General features: G+C 37.9%; 1 protein-coding gene across 2 annotated transcripts in view; it reads left to right on the forward strand.

The window, feature by feature from the left end:
• The first annotated feature begins 449 nt into the window (after window positions 1-449).
• The window catches only part of LOC140321505 (uncharacterized), a 33,410-nt gene continuing 19,432 nt past the window's right edge, over window positions 450-14,427 (forward strand). For both annotated transcript variants that reach the window (XM_072398231.1, XM_072398239.1), the window contains exons 1-7: window positions 450-497; window positions 5,161-5,219; window positions 6,152-6,278; window positions 7,822-7,994; window positions 9,398-9,573; window positions 10,253-11,810; window positions 12,854-13,040. The gene's annotated coding sequence lies outside the window, so the exon portion shown is untranslated. The remainder of the gene's footprint in view (window positions 498-5,160; window positions 5,220-6,151; window positions 6,279-7,821; window positions 7,995-9,397; window positions 9,574-10,252; window positions 11,811-12,853; window positions 13,041-14,427) is intronic.

Genomic DNA, 14,427 nt, shown 5'->3' on the forward strand with positions numbered 1-14,427 from the left:
ATTTTGTTTTTTATCCCTGGCTTAACTCTTCCTTTATTTCCTCTTATTTTACTCTTCTAATATTTTCAGAGGACCCCCATTGCTTTCATATCTCATCTGGAATCTGAATCATTGTTATGGTCAAAAGAAATGATTTCCTGTTATGTTGACTGTTGTTTTACATTTACTGGAAATACAACATTTTACTTACTTCAAGCTGTGCCTAGTCTATGAGGGAGGAGCTGAATTACAGACAGATTCACACAGAAAGCAGCTGCAGATCTCAAAAGAGCAGAATTCCTGCACAGGTAACCATAATACTGCCGTGTGTTTGTTTGTTTCCCAGGTGTCACACTCTGCTATACCCATATCTATATTCTCAGAACTTTCTGTTTTGTTAAACTAAATCTATAGTTGTATTAAGGGGAAATCCACCAAAACTGATAATTCTTGTTTGCACGTTCCATATTACAGAATCTCAATAAATAGAAAATCTGGCGGGAAGTCCTTCACAAAAGGTAGGTTGAGCTCACAACTCAAGTGAAACAGGCAGCTGGTAAGATCTGATTGTAAATATATCCTAAATATTGGTGAGCGGTATTATTCCATCCACCCTTTGCTGTAAATGCTTTCAATACTCCACTCTCGGTCACAGGAAGTCTCTGTTTTATTGGTGTTCAGTGTGGCCATATAAAACTGTTGTAATTAGGTTAAGGGTTCCTATAAAGTGGTGTCCTTGGGAAAAGGGTCCTAGGTATTTAGTAGTCGGTGGTTATTTACTAAAGCTAGTAGCTGATTCACTTTACTAACTTCCCAGGGACCCAGAACACTGGCAGGGTATGTTCATTCTCAGCCCTTTCCTGCAGGACCCCAATGCTACCACACAGCTTATCATTGAAAATTGCTCTACAGTACAGGATATTCTGGTTAGAGCTCCCTCCAAAATAGCTTCTTACATAGTAGAGAAGATAGAGCTTGATTTACTATAGGAATGTAGGTTGTTCATATTGCAAGGGGTCAATTACCTTAGGAAATGAGATGAAACTTTACTGACTTTAACCATCCAATCATATGCAAGAAAAATGAGTATGGGTATTCTTTGCAAAGTGAAGTGTCATTACATTTATTGAGCTACATGAATTATCTATTGCTCCGGTAAGTTAATTGTCTAAACTAAGCGCAACTAAACCCTAACTTTAAAAAGGTGTGATGAGGCTGGTTGTTAATTGCTGAAAGGGCAGGAGATGTCCCTTCTGCAATAAAATAACCGTACCTGCACAAATTTTTTTAATTACACTCACCTGTCCTGCTCTTTTTTGGGTGCCGCCATCTTCTTCTTCTCTTCTGCTGATCTTCTGCGTCGCGATCTTTGGCCATCTTGATTGGCTGGGTCATTTTTGGGTCATCTTTGGCCATCTTGATTGACTGGATCTTTTAGTCCCAGCAGCCCCAGGGGAAGCCAGGATATCTGGCATATCCCAGCATTCTGCACTGAGCTGCACATGTGTATTTGTGTAATACACATGTGTAATGTGTAATCATGTGTAACCATTGTTTTGGAAGATTTGCATCATTTCCTGTGTGGTCACATGGACAGAAAATTTAGAGGAAGTTTCCCTACAGTAATGAGAATCTGATAAAGAAAAGGAAGGGCTGGAACTTATCCAAAACACTAAAAGGCTGTGACTAGATTTTATTTTGAGCATGCATTTTTTTAACATTTTGCTACTACCTAGACAGGTCACTTTTGTTCCTCGTATTGCTGGGATGCATACCTTGGGTAATACAAGTATAATGGCAGTTATACAAACAATTACAATGGATAATTTGAGTTAAGAAATAAACAGTAAGGATAATCTTGACTTGATTTTTGCTTCACGGGTTTACCAAGGCTCATTCTTTTGGCAGCCATTCATAGCAATATGGCCCTCATCAAAAAAATTGTCATGCATGGACTTTTATCTCAAAATGCTGCTGGGATTGTTTCATACAAAGGCTTTGGGTGCCAAGCAGGGATGCAGAGTGAAGATGTGAGGCCGGACTGAAGGAATATTTATTTTCTATGCAAGTAAACTGAAGGAAGCTGCAAATGACAACTGGAAGTAAAAAAAAATGATCATTGTATGTAGGCAGTAAACATTTTTTTTTTGTCTTTTTTATATTTTCTGTTTTCCCATTCTCCAGCATTTTTTTAGTTTCTGGAGAACATAATAATGGATTTCTACTGAGCAACTAACATTAAATATACATATATAAGTAGTTAGATGTGTGTACCCTGAAGGTTTTATGATAAATTCTGCTTGCAGTATTTACAAAACTCTTTCTGTGTAACACAAAGGCTACATGTTGTGAACCATGCTGGCTGAAATCCATTGGTATTGTCATTTGTTATTCAGTTCTTTACCACAAGTCTTTGATGTTTGCAGAGTTTTTGGAAAATGAGTGGAACTAGGAAGAATCCAACTGCAAGTTGCAGCAAAATTGAAATACAGGCTAAACCAAAATGTCTATATATATTTTATATTATATTTGAAAGTCACTCTGCTGAAAGTTTAAGCTTCTAGAAGTGCCTAGATATATCTATAACAGCTCCCAATGAGCTTACTCTACCAAACCTGATAAAGCAAAGCTTTGGCACATGCCGGTAGCAACAAAGCATCCAACCTCTTCTTAGCTCCCATTCTAAATGATCGGTGGAAGAGCCTCGCTTAGTGATTTCCATTAGGAATGCTTAGGAGGAGGGGGACAAGTTCTAAAACCACCAGGAAGGGCAGAGCTATGGTAAAAAAAAAAGCTTCCGGAGGGTGCTCGAACCTTATACCACTTAGAAGCATTTTGTCTGTTTAAACAACCAACTAAACCCAAAATCAAACAAGGCAATTAATTTTCAGGTCAATTAAGTTGATTAGTGCAAATTATAGGTGTATAGGAGATTTATTGATAATTCCTTCTATATATAGAAGAACCAACCCCTACTATAGGTACAAAGAAAGAAAATAAACAATGGATAAACCTAAGTATGGTCTATTCAAAAAGAGGGGGCTTTTGGTTCAACAAATAGTATCTAAATATAGACAGTTGTATGTTTGTCTTATATACAAAAAGTGGCAATAGTTTCAATACACATGCTGCTATACATTGATTCAAGGAAAGTCCATACACAGGTTTTATTAGTGAGTGTACAATGGTTCATTGATTTCAAATAGGTGCTAGTAAATCCTCACATGTTTCACAACATTTGCTTTTTCAGGAGATGTAGAAAAAAATGTATTTGTTAACTCGATGGTTGAACAGAAGACAAGCATAGGTGAAGGTTGGTTAAATTGTATCAAACATACCTTTTCCATGAAGAAGCTATTAGAAACCAACTCCAATGAATGTAATTTATATGAAGCATGGGGAATTGTTTGATTGTCAAGTGTTGATCAAAATGAAGCCCAAGGTTTGTTGATTTGTAAGGCAGTGGTTGCCAACCAGTGGTCCATGAGAAAATTTTGGTGGCCCACAAAAAAATTTGGACATTATTTGCAATTTTTATGTTTTATTAATAATAAAACGAAAATAATATTCCAATAAATTCTATATTCTGAATGACAATTGTTACCTTTATATTGCACTAAACTCAAACTGTACTAGAGACAGAAAAACAAGGGAGGAGCAGCGTGACGTCAGTACGAGCCGTACGCTTCAGTATTGTTTCCATCATTACAACAGTCACCCCACTACTGCAATTCCAATTCTCATTCCATTGTTTTATTTTATTTGTTTATTTCTCAGATGCTTTTAGTATGACCTTAGCTGTGTATTTTCTTTAACTGTTATATTTAATGACATCAAATAGTTTGACTTTGATAACTATCATTTCTTGTTTGGTCTTAGATTGGAATGAAATAAATCCATAAAGAGTGAGAAAATGCAAACAAATATTTTGCATTTCTTTAGTAATACCAAAGATAATACAACTAATGATAATAGTAACAATAGTAATACTTCACTTAACCGTGAGCTTATCAATGAATCAGAACCTCCACTGTCCTTGTCAGGCACCACTAGGTAGATCATTATTTTATAAATGTATTTATCTTTTTAAAAAAAATCATATTAATGGTCCACAGGATTTATAATTAAGAATTTACTGATCCGTGAGGTCCAAAAGGTTGGCAACCACTGATGTAAGATATATATATATATATATATATATATATATATATATATATATATAAATATATATATATATATATATATATATATAAATGAGTCTTTACCTTCTTGGGTGAATCATCCAGAAGCTTTTCCTCCCTGGGTTTCACATACACACATGTGTAATTGTAAATATATTTAGATATGTGTGTATGTGATACCCAGGGATGAAAAGCCTCTGGAAGATTCACCCAAGAAGGTAAAGACTCTGGATGATTCCCAGACATTTTATGGGGTGAAGAATTTCGGACAGAAAGACTGCCATATATAATTTCTGTATGGCAGTTTAGCCATTGTTTGTTTCATGCTAATTACAAGTGCAAATTAAAAAAAGCTGTAGCTTAGCTGTAGCACTGCACCTATCCACACAATCCTGACCTGTTGTTCCTATTTTGATTACTGTTAACAGATTGAGGTCACACAATGCCCCTGATTCATCAATAAAATCCGCGCTCGCTGGAAGCGCGAAAATACGCGCGGTCAGCGATCGCGGTTTACCGCGGTCCGGACTCGAGTGTGCTCGTACACTCGCCTCCTCACTGCCAGCCGGATTCCTGCCTTCATAATAATGAGCAATAGGGAATCTGCCAATTAAGGCGATTAGATTTCAGCTGCGCGATTAAGGAGGATCTGTTAAGTTCAATGGTGCGATCATAGCAATTAATTAGCGCGCACCTGCTCTCTGTTCTGTGCTTATTTACAGTCCTTTACAGGTCAATTAGAATCTTTAATGCAGTCTGTCAAAATTGGCTGTTCGCTCAAACTTAAGCGCACAGGTTATGGAAATTCACTTGCAATTTACACTTGCGCAGTCTGTTAAAATTGGCTGTTTGTTTTTTTTACCTGACCTTGGATATGGAAACCATTGTCTGTGTCTTACTTTGTAATAAAATTTAACATGTTGTTATGGTATACCAATCTATAATACCAATATGTTGTAAAACTGTTTTGCTAGTATTTTTGTTTTATTATGTGTTGCAGTACAAGAGCGATGGCCCATCTACAAGTTCTGCTGCAGTTTTGTGTCCTTCCTTTATTAGGTATGTGTTTTACATTAAATAGTTTCTCTTTATTATTAAAGGTGAATTAAACTCACTTCTCCTTTCACTATCACCCATCAAGGCAACATTTTCACCCAGTCTTCTTATGGGTTGGGGTCTTGATTGGCATGACATAACTCCTGCACATGCCGGTGATGGTACTCCAAGATTATACGTTGAGCTGCTCAAGGGCAGCTCAGTGTACATTCAAATGAAGATTACAAACAGGCAGGTAAGGACATGTCCCTTCTGCAATAAAGAGCCGCACGATTGCAAGTTTTCTTCATTTTTAGTATATACCAAAAGAAGTTTCCTCTTTCAGAAATATAAAAGAATATTAATTTCTTTATTACTGTCAATAATGAGTATAGCGCTGATAATTCTTTATGAAGAAAAAAGATCTAAAAGCTATCTCAAAATACATGGACCATAAAGGTCTTTAACCATAGAATGTTAGATTCATTGCTTTTTAAATAGACCCCTAATTTAGGGAAAAGCTTTTTAATAAATAATATTATTATTAATATTACACGGTATTTATATAACACCGACATATTACACATTGCTGTCCATAGTCATGTCACTAGTTGTCCCTCAAAGGGGCTCACAGTCTAATGTCACTACCATAATCATATGATCATTAATACAGTCTAAGCACAATTTTTGAGGAAGACAATTAACCCAACTGCATGTTTTTGGGATGTGGAAGGAAACCGGAGTACCCGGAGGAAACCCACGCAAACACGGGGAGAACCTGCAAACTTCATGCTTCATTTGTTCATGCTTTCGTTAAGTTAGGAACATTTCAGGGCTAGGGAAAATGTCAGAGTTGCTCTGGAAATGAAAACCATTTTATGTTAAAAATAATATTTATTGATTTAATAAGTTTGCTATTTAAACAAATATATATTTTATCTATGCTTAATCTGCAGTGTCAACTGTCCTGCAGCCTCCAAGGAACCTACAATTGTCTTCTCAAAACTTTCAACATATCCTGACATGGGAGGACCCCAACAATGAATCAGAAATCGTCTACAACGTGCAATATTCTATAAACTAGTAGGTTTATAGGTTCTTTAATAATTGTTGCAGTTTGTCACTAAAAAACCTAGGGGTGTGCATTCCTATAGCAGCTTCCAAAGCCTTCTTGCAATGGTCAAATTTCAAAGCTCCAAAACTTTTGCTGCCTCCGACTCTACACATATTTCTATTGATCCTTCACACTGATTGGCTGCATCAGCAACCAACAATATTTTTCAGGAGGCAGCAAATGTTGTAAAATTGTCATCACTATTAGGAAATAAGTTTTGCCTGTCAGAATAGGATGGTTTTTGAGGCCACAGGTTTGTACAGGCATATCTCAGAAATCAGAATACATCATCATAAGTATTATACTACAACTAGCAATATCATTTTTCCTGTAAGCCTGCTTTCAGTGTTGATGAATGGGTGAAGCTTTTGCTGACTGCGTGATATTTGCAAAAACTACCTACCCCCTACACCTCAACTACAACCAAGACCCAGTGAAACCCTAGGGTTCCATCAGAGGTTGGGTTTTGGTTGGCTGTATTTTTCTATATACATATTTCCAGGTATAATATGACTTGGGAGAGCTACATGCATGACACTGATGACTTTTTGCTGTCTTTAAGGGTAGCATTCTGACCACCACTGTGGACTATCGATACAGGCTGACATTCAATAATCCGGATCCTTCAGTTTTCTGGCAAAGCTTTCGGAGCACATTTTCAAATTTACACTGTTTTCTGGAGGCGCTGTTTATGTTTTGATGGTGCTGTACCCCAGAATCCGATGTTAGGTCTTGCTTTTCCTCCATAAAATGAAGCTGTTCCTGTTGCAGAGGATGCTGTTACTGTCAGTCATAAAGATGATTATCCTGACAGCCTATCTGCTATTTAGCTTCTTTTCGAGGTTACAGAGGCTTTTTAGCTTCTCGTCAGGTTACAGAGGTGATTTGTGAATGTCAACCAGATTTGTGAATGTTAACCTGTATAAGGGGTATTTTTCAATGACCTCTGATAAATTTATTTAAGAAGGGGGATGTCCAATACTTGAAAGATTTTTCAAGGGTTCCCTTGGGTAATACCTTTAGGACAGGCTGGCCCCTACCCCCATACAATCTGGAAAGCAATAAACAAGTGATACAGCAAATATAATGTATATATTGTATATATACCACAGGTTGACATTCGAAAATCTGGCAACCTCTGGACCTGAGGAATGCCTGGATTTTTGAAAGGTATACTTACCTCCACAAACAGGCCAGCCTTCCTCTCGCAGCACCAGCAGACATCTGGCACAGTTCCAGGGAGCAGGCAGCACGGACGTCTCAACGGGTATTTAGTTTAGCAAGCAAGACCTAACAGCTGTTTTTGCAGAACAGCGCCATCAAAACATTAGTGGCCAAACCGTGTACTACAGATTCTGTATTGCGATCTGAAATTCATGCCAGAAAACTGAAGGATCCGGATTATCGATGGCTGGATTTTCGATTGTGAACTGTATTTCTATAACAGTTTGTAGCAACTTGTAATTTGTTCTGGAAGTACTAACTTCCTTTTTACTCTTTTTCTTGTAACAGCCGACCTCCAGTCCCCACCAGAGACTGCACCAATGTAAGCGTTCCTCGCTGTGACCTGACAAAAGATTTCTTAGACATCCGTGAAAATTATGGAGCACAAATCCAGATCTTAAGTCATAATGACTCATCAATCCCAACTTTCTCCCCAATCGTACTATTCCCCATATCTGACAGTAAGTATGAAAGCGGGATCTAGAATATTACTGGAGACATACATTGATGAGGGAAGCACATGCTTGATCAGTACCTGTACTACAGTAATACACATTTGTACAGGAATGACATGTCCCCATGAGGCTGGTTGAAGAGGTGTTTCCATGTTCTGTAAACAACAACTTCCAATCCATTTAACAAGGTATTTTTGGGGCGAGAAAGTGAGGGGTTGTTATTTTTTGCATTACATGTTCAATGAATACATAGAATACTGTGCACTGAGGATATGGAAACACCTCTACAGATCTAAAAAATAATAATTTTTTACTATACCAACTTTGACCATTCACAACTCTACTGAAGGACCTGGACTTTGCTATGCTGTTTTGCATAGTGTCTAAAAAGGAAAATACATTCTTTGGACTGGGGCATCACTCAGATTGCATTGCCCCATAGCGAAGTTTTGATGGGCGTACATCAGTAGCATGAATTCCTGTAATGTGTTTTGCTAACACCTCCTTTTGATTAAATCTGGACTGTCTGGGAGCCATTGCAATAAATTACATATAAGTTTTACCAAGGGTATGTGCAGGGACCACTTCACAGTCCCCAAGGCAAACTCATTCTCCACTTCATATGCTTCTGCTGTAGAAAGGGAGAGTTTGCTTCTTGGTTAACTAGTAGTTATGAGCGAGAATACCTCTGACAGTCTTACGAAAATTTCCCCAAACTTCCGATGGGTGCGCGAAATTTCGTTGAACCAATTTCGCAAATTCCATTGAAGTCCACGGTGCAGGTTCCCACGATCCCTGGGCTCATCTGAGTTCATCTGAGTTCAGATCCCATGGTCACTGGACTGTACTTATCATTAGGTACAGCCCAGTGACCGTGGGAACCTGCGGTCACAGCTGACTGGAGGCACGCGGGATAAGTACAGTCCAGTGACCATGGGAACTGAACTCAGATGAACTCTCAATGGGGAATCTCCATTGAGAGTGACCATGGGAACTGAACTCAGATGAACTCGCAATAGGGAATCTCCATTGAGAGTTCATCTGAGTTTGCCTGCAGTTACAGCTGAGTGGAGGCACCCGGGTGCCCAGGGACCGTGATAAGTACAGCCCAGTGACTGTGCAAATCTAGACCGTTCGTTCGGCGAGAACATGACCTCATGGCGAATCACAAGCCTGTGAAAGGCCTGATTCGACGCTAGATTAAAATTACAAGTTTCGCTCGCTCAACCCTATGACCAGTACTTATCATTCCGAGACAGCAATTTTGAAATCATTTTTCAAACATACCTTGATTTGCCCCCTGTAGTTTTATCATGTGATTGTTTGGCTGTAGTTAAATTGAATCGGGCAGTTAAATCACAAATATATTATTTATCACATTCTAACAAAAATACTTATCTGCCTTTCAGCCCTGCTTGGGCCTCCCATTGTGGATCTTCATTTACATGATGATGGAATCCAAGTTACTATTCGTCCTCCCATTTCTCATTTGTGGAGTGAAAAGGAGCAGCAGAATGTTACCATGCTGAGTAACAATGTCTATCCAGTGCTGTTTTACACAATTAACTTGGTGAACTCTACACAGGTAAGTAAAAAAAAATGACCAATTTGTTTGGAATACATTATGAGTTTAAGGTAAAGGTTAAACAAATCTGTATCACTTGGTCCTCTTGGATTGATTGTACTGACCATTATACTGTGCAAAAACCCTCACATTCCAAAAAGCCCATTTAAACAGCAAGAATGATTCTAACCTCCAACTTTGCACCATTTATGACACATATATCCTTTAACAATAGAAGCTCTTTCCCGGGCACCACCCAGGAAAGAGCTTTTTTTTCGCTCAGTCCCGGGCAACACCATCTTCACCCTGGATTTAGATATTGTGCCATCTTGATTGCCAATGCACACACGAGTTCATTTAATACATACCTGGTACCCTGCTTATCTCTGGAAGCGTATGCTGAGCTGCGCATTTGCCTTTTTAGAAGAAGTGAAAAGGCAGGTAAGTATGTTTTATTGCATAAGGGTCATTGCCTGTCCGTATCTGCAAAAAGGAGCTGCCTGTGTCGTAGTTACACTTTAAATATGCAAAAAGCACTTATTGGTAAAGAAAAAAAAAAAAGGAAAGTAGTACAATTTAAGAATAACCCAATACATATTGCCAATGTCTGCAGAATAAAGGCAAATGATTATGTTAGCAAAAATTCTTGATTTGACTAAAAGCTAAGAAACTAAGTAATTAGATCTTGTTATTTAAACAGGCTTTAGTATGGGAAACTGAGGTTTTTGAAGAAATCTATACCATAATATTAACAGATGTTCTAGGACAGACCAATTATTGTGTGTCTGTGAATGCATCATCTGTACTTAATAGACATTCTATTGCATCTCCAATGAAATGTATCTTCACTCATGCTCTACAAGTAAAAGGTAAGTGAAAAACATCCTTATTCATATTTTATCATTGAGAATTGTTACACTGACACTTTGTCATTTTAGAACACCATAAACATACTTCAATTCATTCCACAGCAATATATGCATTTCAATGAGGCATTGCAGGAATGGTCCTGCAATGGCAATGTTACCAGAAACAGAATTTATTTGCAGAAAAAGTGAATTTCCATCGGGATCTCTCAACAGATATTAGATCATCAGCACCATGTTTGTAAGCTCCCACAGATATGCAGGCAGTACCCTGGTTTCATAAGCGATTGGGACTGTAGGCTTGTTCTTAAGTTGAATTTGTATGTAAGTCGAAACAGGTACATTATTTTAATAAATGCAATTAAGACAGACAGACTCTTTGTCTAAACATATTATTAGGCAGCATTGTGTTAGTTACCGTATAAAATCCTCACTGTGAGTTAATCACAAACAAAGCAAAAAAAACAAAAGACATTCATTAACTTCTGGAGCAAGCTGTGCTTTGATATGCAAAAAGAAAACAACTGCAGAGTTTGTCTTGGTCAATAAAGAGTTACAAGAGGTTGCAGAAAAGCAAAAGATTTCTCCCCTCCCCACATCAAGCCTCTGTCCTGCACACGAACAAACAGGGAAGCCCCAATCGTATCTAGGAGTCGTCCGTATGTCGGATGTCCATAACTCGGGGACTACCTGTATTATTTTAAAAATGCAACACAGTCAAATGTGACAAACCCAGCCAATTGGTACTATTGTAAAACATCCAAACTTTTGCCGGAAAGTTAAATTATGTCCACATAGGATGAGTTATCATAAAATCATTCAACCAAATTCTCTATTACGCATTTTCAATATCTGGGAGGATTGTGAAAAGCTGTGGTTTGCGTGCCAGTATTGCACCAGTTTTGGGTAACCATGGACTTAATCAAGTGCCGTGATTAGGTACTTCATTAAAACATCAGAACAATTAAATCATTTTTGTATAAGCAAAAGATGTGTATCATCCTAACCGAGATGGGTGGAGATAATTGGTTCCTTCTATGTTCATCAGTCTGCACCTGTTTCTTAAAAGCATAATTCATTTTTCATATTATACAGGGTTATACCTCTGCAAGATTGTATTAATATAAAATAAGGTATCATGTTATCCTATTACCTCATATAAGCAATTGACATGCTCCTGTTGATGTTCAACCCCATGACCCTCTAGCAAGTGTTCTGTACCTGCCGCACATCCGTTACATTTTGCTTCTCCTTGCAGGTGATAGAAGAATTTATTTCATTGTATTCATAATTGTTGTTATTATTCTGTTGGTTGGGTTGGCACTTTTTACCAACATTATTCCCCAGGCTGGGAGTGCCTGCAGGAAACACATCCTCACTCCAAATGTTTTGGTAAGAGAAGAATTTTGATGTCAGTTTTCATTTCTTGCATATTCCAGCTGTGATCTGGACAGGGAAAGCTGGTGGAGAGTGTGGGAGGATGAATGTGGGGTATAAGGATACATTGGTGGATGAATGAGGAATGAGTGGATAAATGTATAAGAATATAGATTGTTTAATGAGGAGTGAGGGAATGGATAGGAAATGAGTAGATGGTGGATAGGAATACAAAAGGATGTATGAGAAGTGGAGTGATGGCTGGCAGGATGCAAAGGTAGTGGATGGGTGGATGTATCAATGAACATATGTCTAGTGGATGAACAAATGGACTGAAAATTGCAGGGTTGCAAAGCTATTTCTGTTTTTGTACTGTAGAAAGTGGCATTATATTGTGTCTTTGATATCTGTCCAGAGATCAACTTTAATAAACCATTGCACTATATATATATATATATATATATATATATATATATATATCAGAGGTAGTCCCCGGGTTATACATGACATAGGGACTGTAGGCTTGTTTTTATGTAGAATTTGTGTGTAAGTCGGAACAGGTACATTATTTTAATAAATGCAATTAGGACAAATGTTTGTCTCATATTATTAGGCACTGAGCTAATATTATTATTGTGAGCTAATCACAAACAAAGCAAAAAAAAAAAAAACTTTATGGAGTCTAAACATTCATTAACTTCTGGGACAAGTTGTCCTTTGATATGCAAAAAAAAAACTTCAGAGTTTGTCTTGGTCATTATGTTGCAGAACAGCTCAACTCTTAGGATCACCCACAATTTCAGCTGTTTAGTTAAAGATTTGTTTTGCAAGTCATGCAAAACCCCCCTCCAAGCCTCTGTCCTCCACACAAGGGAACAGGGAAGCCCCATTCGTATCTAGAGTCGTCTGTATGCCGGATGTCCTTAACTCAGGGACTACCTGTATATTCACCCAGTTATATATTTTAATTTCAGACAAATTAGAAATAGGCATGGAAAAACTTGTAACACGTATGACCTGTACTTCTTTCCTAACCTTTTCATTTTTCTTCCTAAAAGGAATCTTTCCCACGATTAAAAAGATTTTTGGATAACGAAAATGAATTCAGTCCCCTGGTCTATATACCTATGGAGGTCATTGGAACTGAGAGCGGAGAAGAAAAAACAACGGAGCAAGAAAAGGACGCCAATATTTCTTCAATCACTGCCAACAATGGAATTACAGTTTGATTAAACACCATATCGTGTAAGTTTTTAATCAAAAAGAATTGGAGGTGCAAGCATTACGCTGGCACTGGGGCTACATTGTGAAAAGGGCCCATATCCATCAAATTAAAGGGACTTCAGCCTGGAAAGCATTGTGCTACCTTATAACAAATTGCACAAATCTTCTAATATAAGATGTTCATTTCCATTACAATGGAAACACTACGTGCTAGAACAGGACACATTCTAGTGCATCATGGAAAGACAATTTGTTTTCTTGTTTCAGATTCATCCCGTCATTCTAAGAAGAAGTAAGATAAAGAAAAACAATATTGTATTTAGTTCAAGTTAATGTTAGGTTGATATATTTATATCCTTTTCTACTATTTATATAAAAAAAACTTTGTTTAGCAAATGAAAATTGAATACATGATATACCCATAACCCTGCCATGGTAAGACATTTGGGACTAAGAATACGCAGCTTCCTTTCATTCTCTCTCTCTATTTGAAAGCCAATGTGGGGTTGTACAGGGCAATCGAGGAGGGGACGTGTCTCTTCTCTGAATCCTTGTTAGAACTTAACCCGTGTTAGGCTAGGTACACACATGCAATGGTTCTCGTCCGATAATCGGCTCAGGGCTGATATCGGATGAGAATCTGGCGTGTGTACAGTGTTCGTCATCTATCGTCCAAATGACAGCTCCATTGACAATGGTTGATGAGCGATCGTAATGGAAGTGAAGGGGGGGGAGCACAGTGGGGTGCCGCTCAGTCGTTCTCTCGCTCCCCTCTGCATGGAGCGGAACAGTGCTGTATGTACAGCACTCGTTCATGCCCCGTGCAGTCGTTTGTCATTGGAAAGCATAATGAAGGATCGTGTGTACATAGCCTTACTCACCTGTCCCCATTGCAGGGCACCCCCATCTTCTTCATTTATCTCTGTGGTCTGTCTCTTCTGCAATAATGAATCTGCCTGACCACAATTTACATTGAAGAACCTAATAATCAGAAAACCACATTTGTTAAGCCATCCACCAGGCCACTAAACACCTAGTGGGAGGTGTGCCTAACATTTCCAAAGTAATTTTTATGAAGCATGTAGTTCTTACAAAACATATGCCTTTCATTAATAGAAAACAGCATGCTTTAAAAAAAATATGTGGGACATGTTCCCACTTGACTCCCCTTACCCCCTCCCCCAGCTATTTTGGTAATGAGGCCTTGCAATTAAATAAAAAAGTTGGCAACTGTAATTTTGGGGAAATACAAATCCCAATTTTTCCAATTCCCATTAAAAAAAAACCATCATGTCAAGATCACAAGCTGTTCTTTTGATGAAATCTGAATTAAAAAAAAAAAAGCTCACAATATTTAATGAATAGGTTTACATATATTTTAATATTAGTTAGTCTACATTTAAAAAAG

This window comes from Pyxicephalus adspersus, chromosome 1 (assembly GCF_032062135.1).
Source record: "Pyxicephalus adspersus chromosome 1, UCB_Pads_2.0, whole genome shotgun sequence".
In the NCBI taxonomy this organism is placed as follows: Eukaryota; Metazoa; Chordata; class Amphibia; order Anura; family Pyxicephalidae; genus Pyxicephalus; species Pyxicephalus adspersus.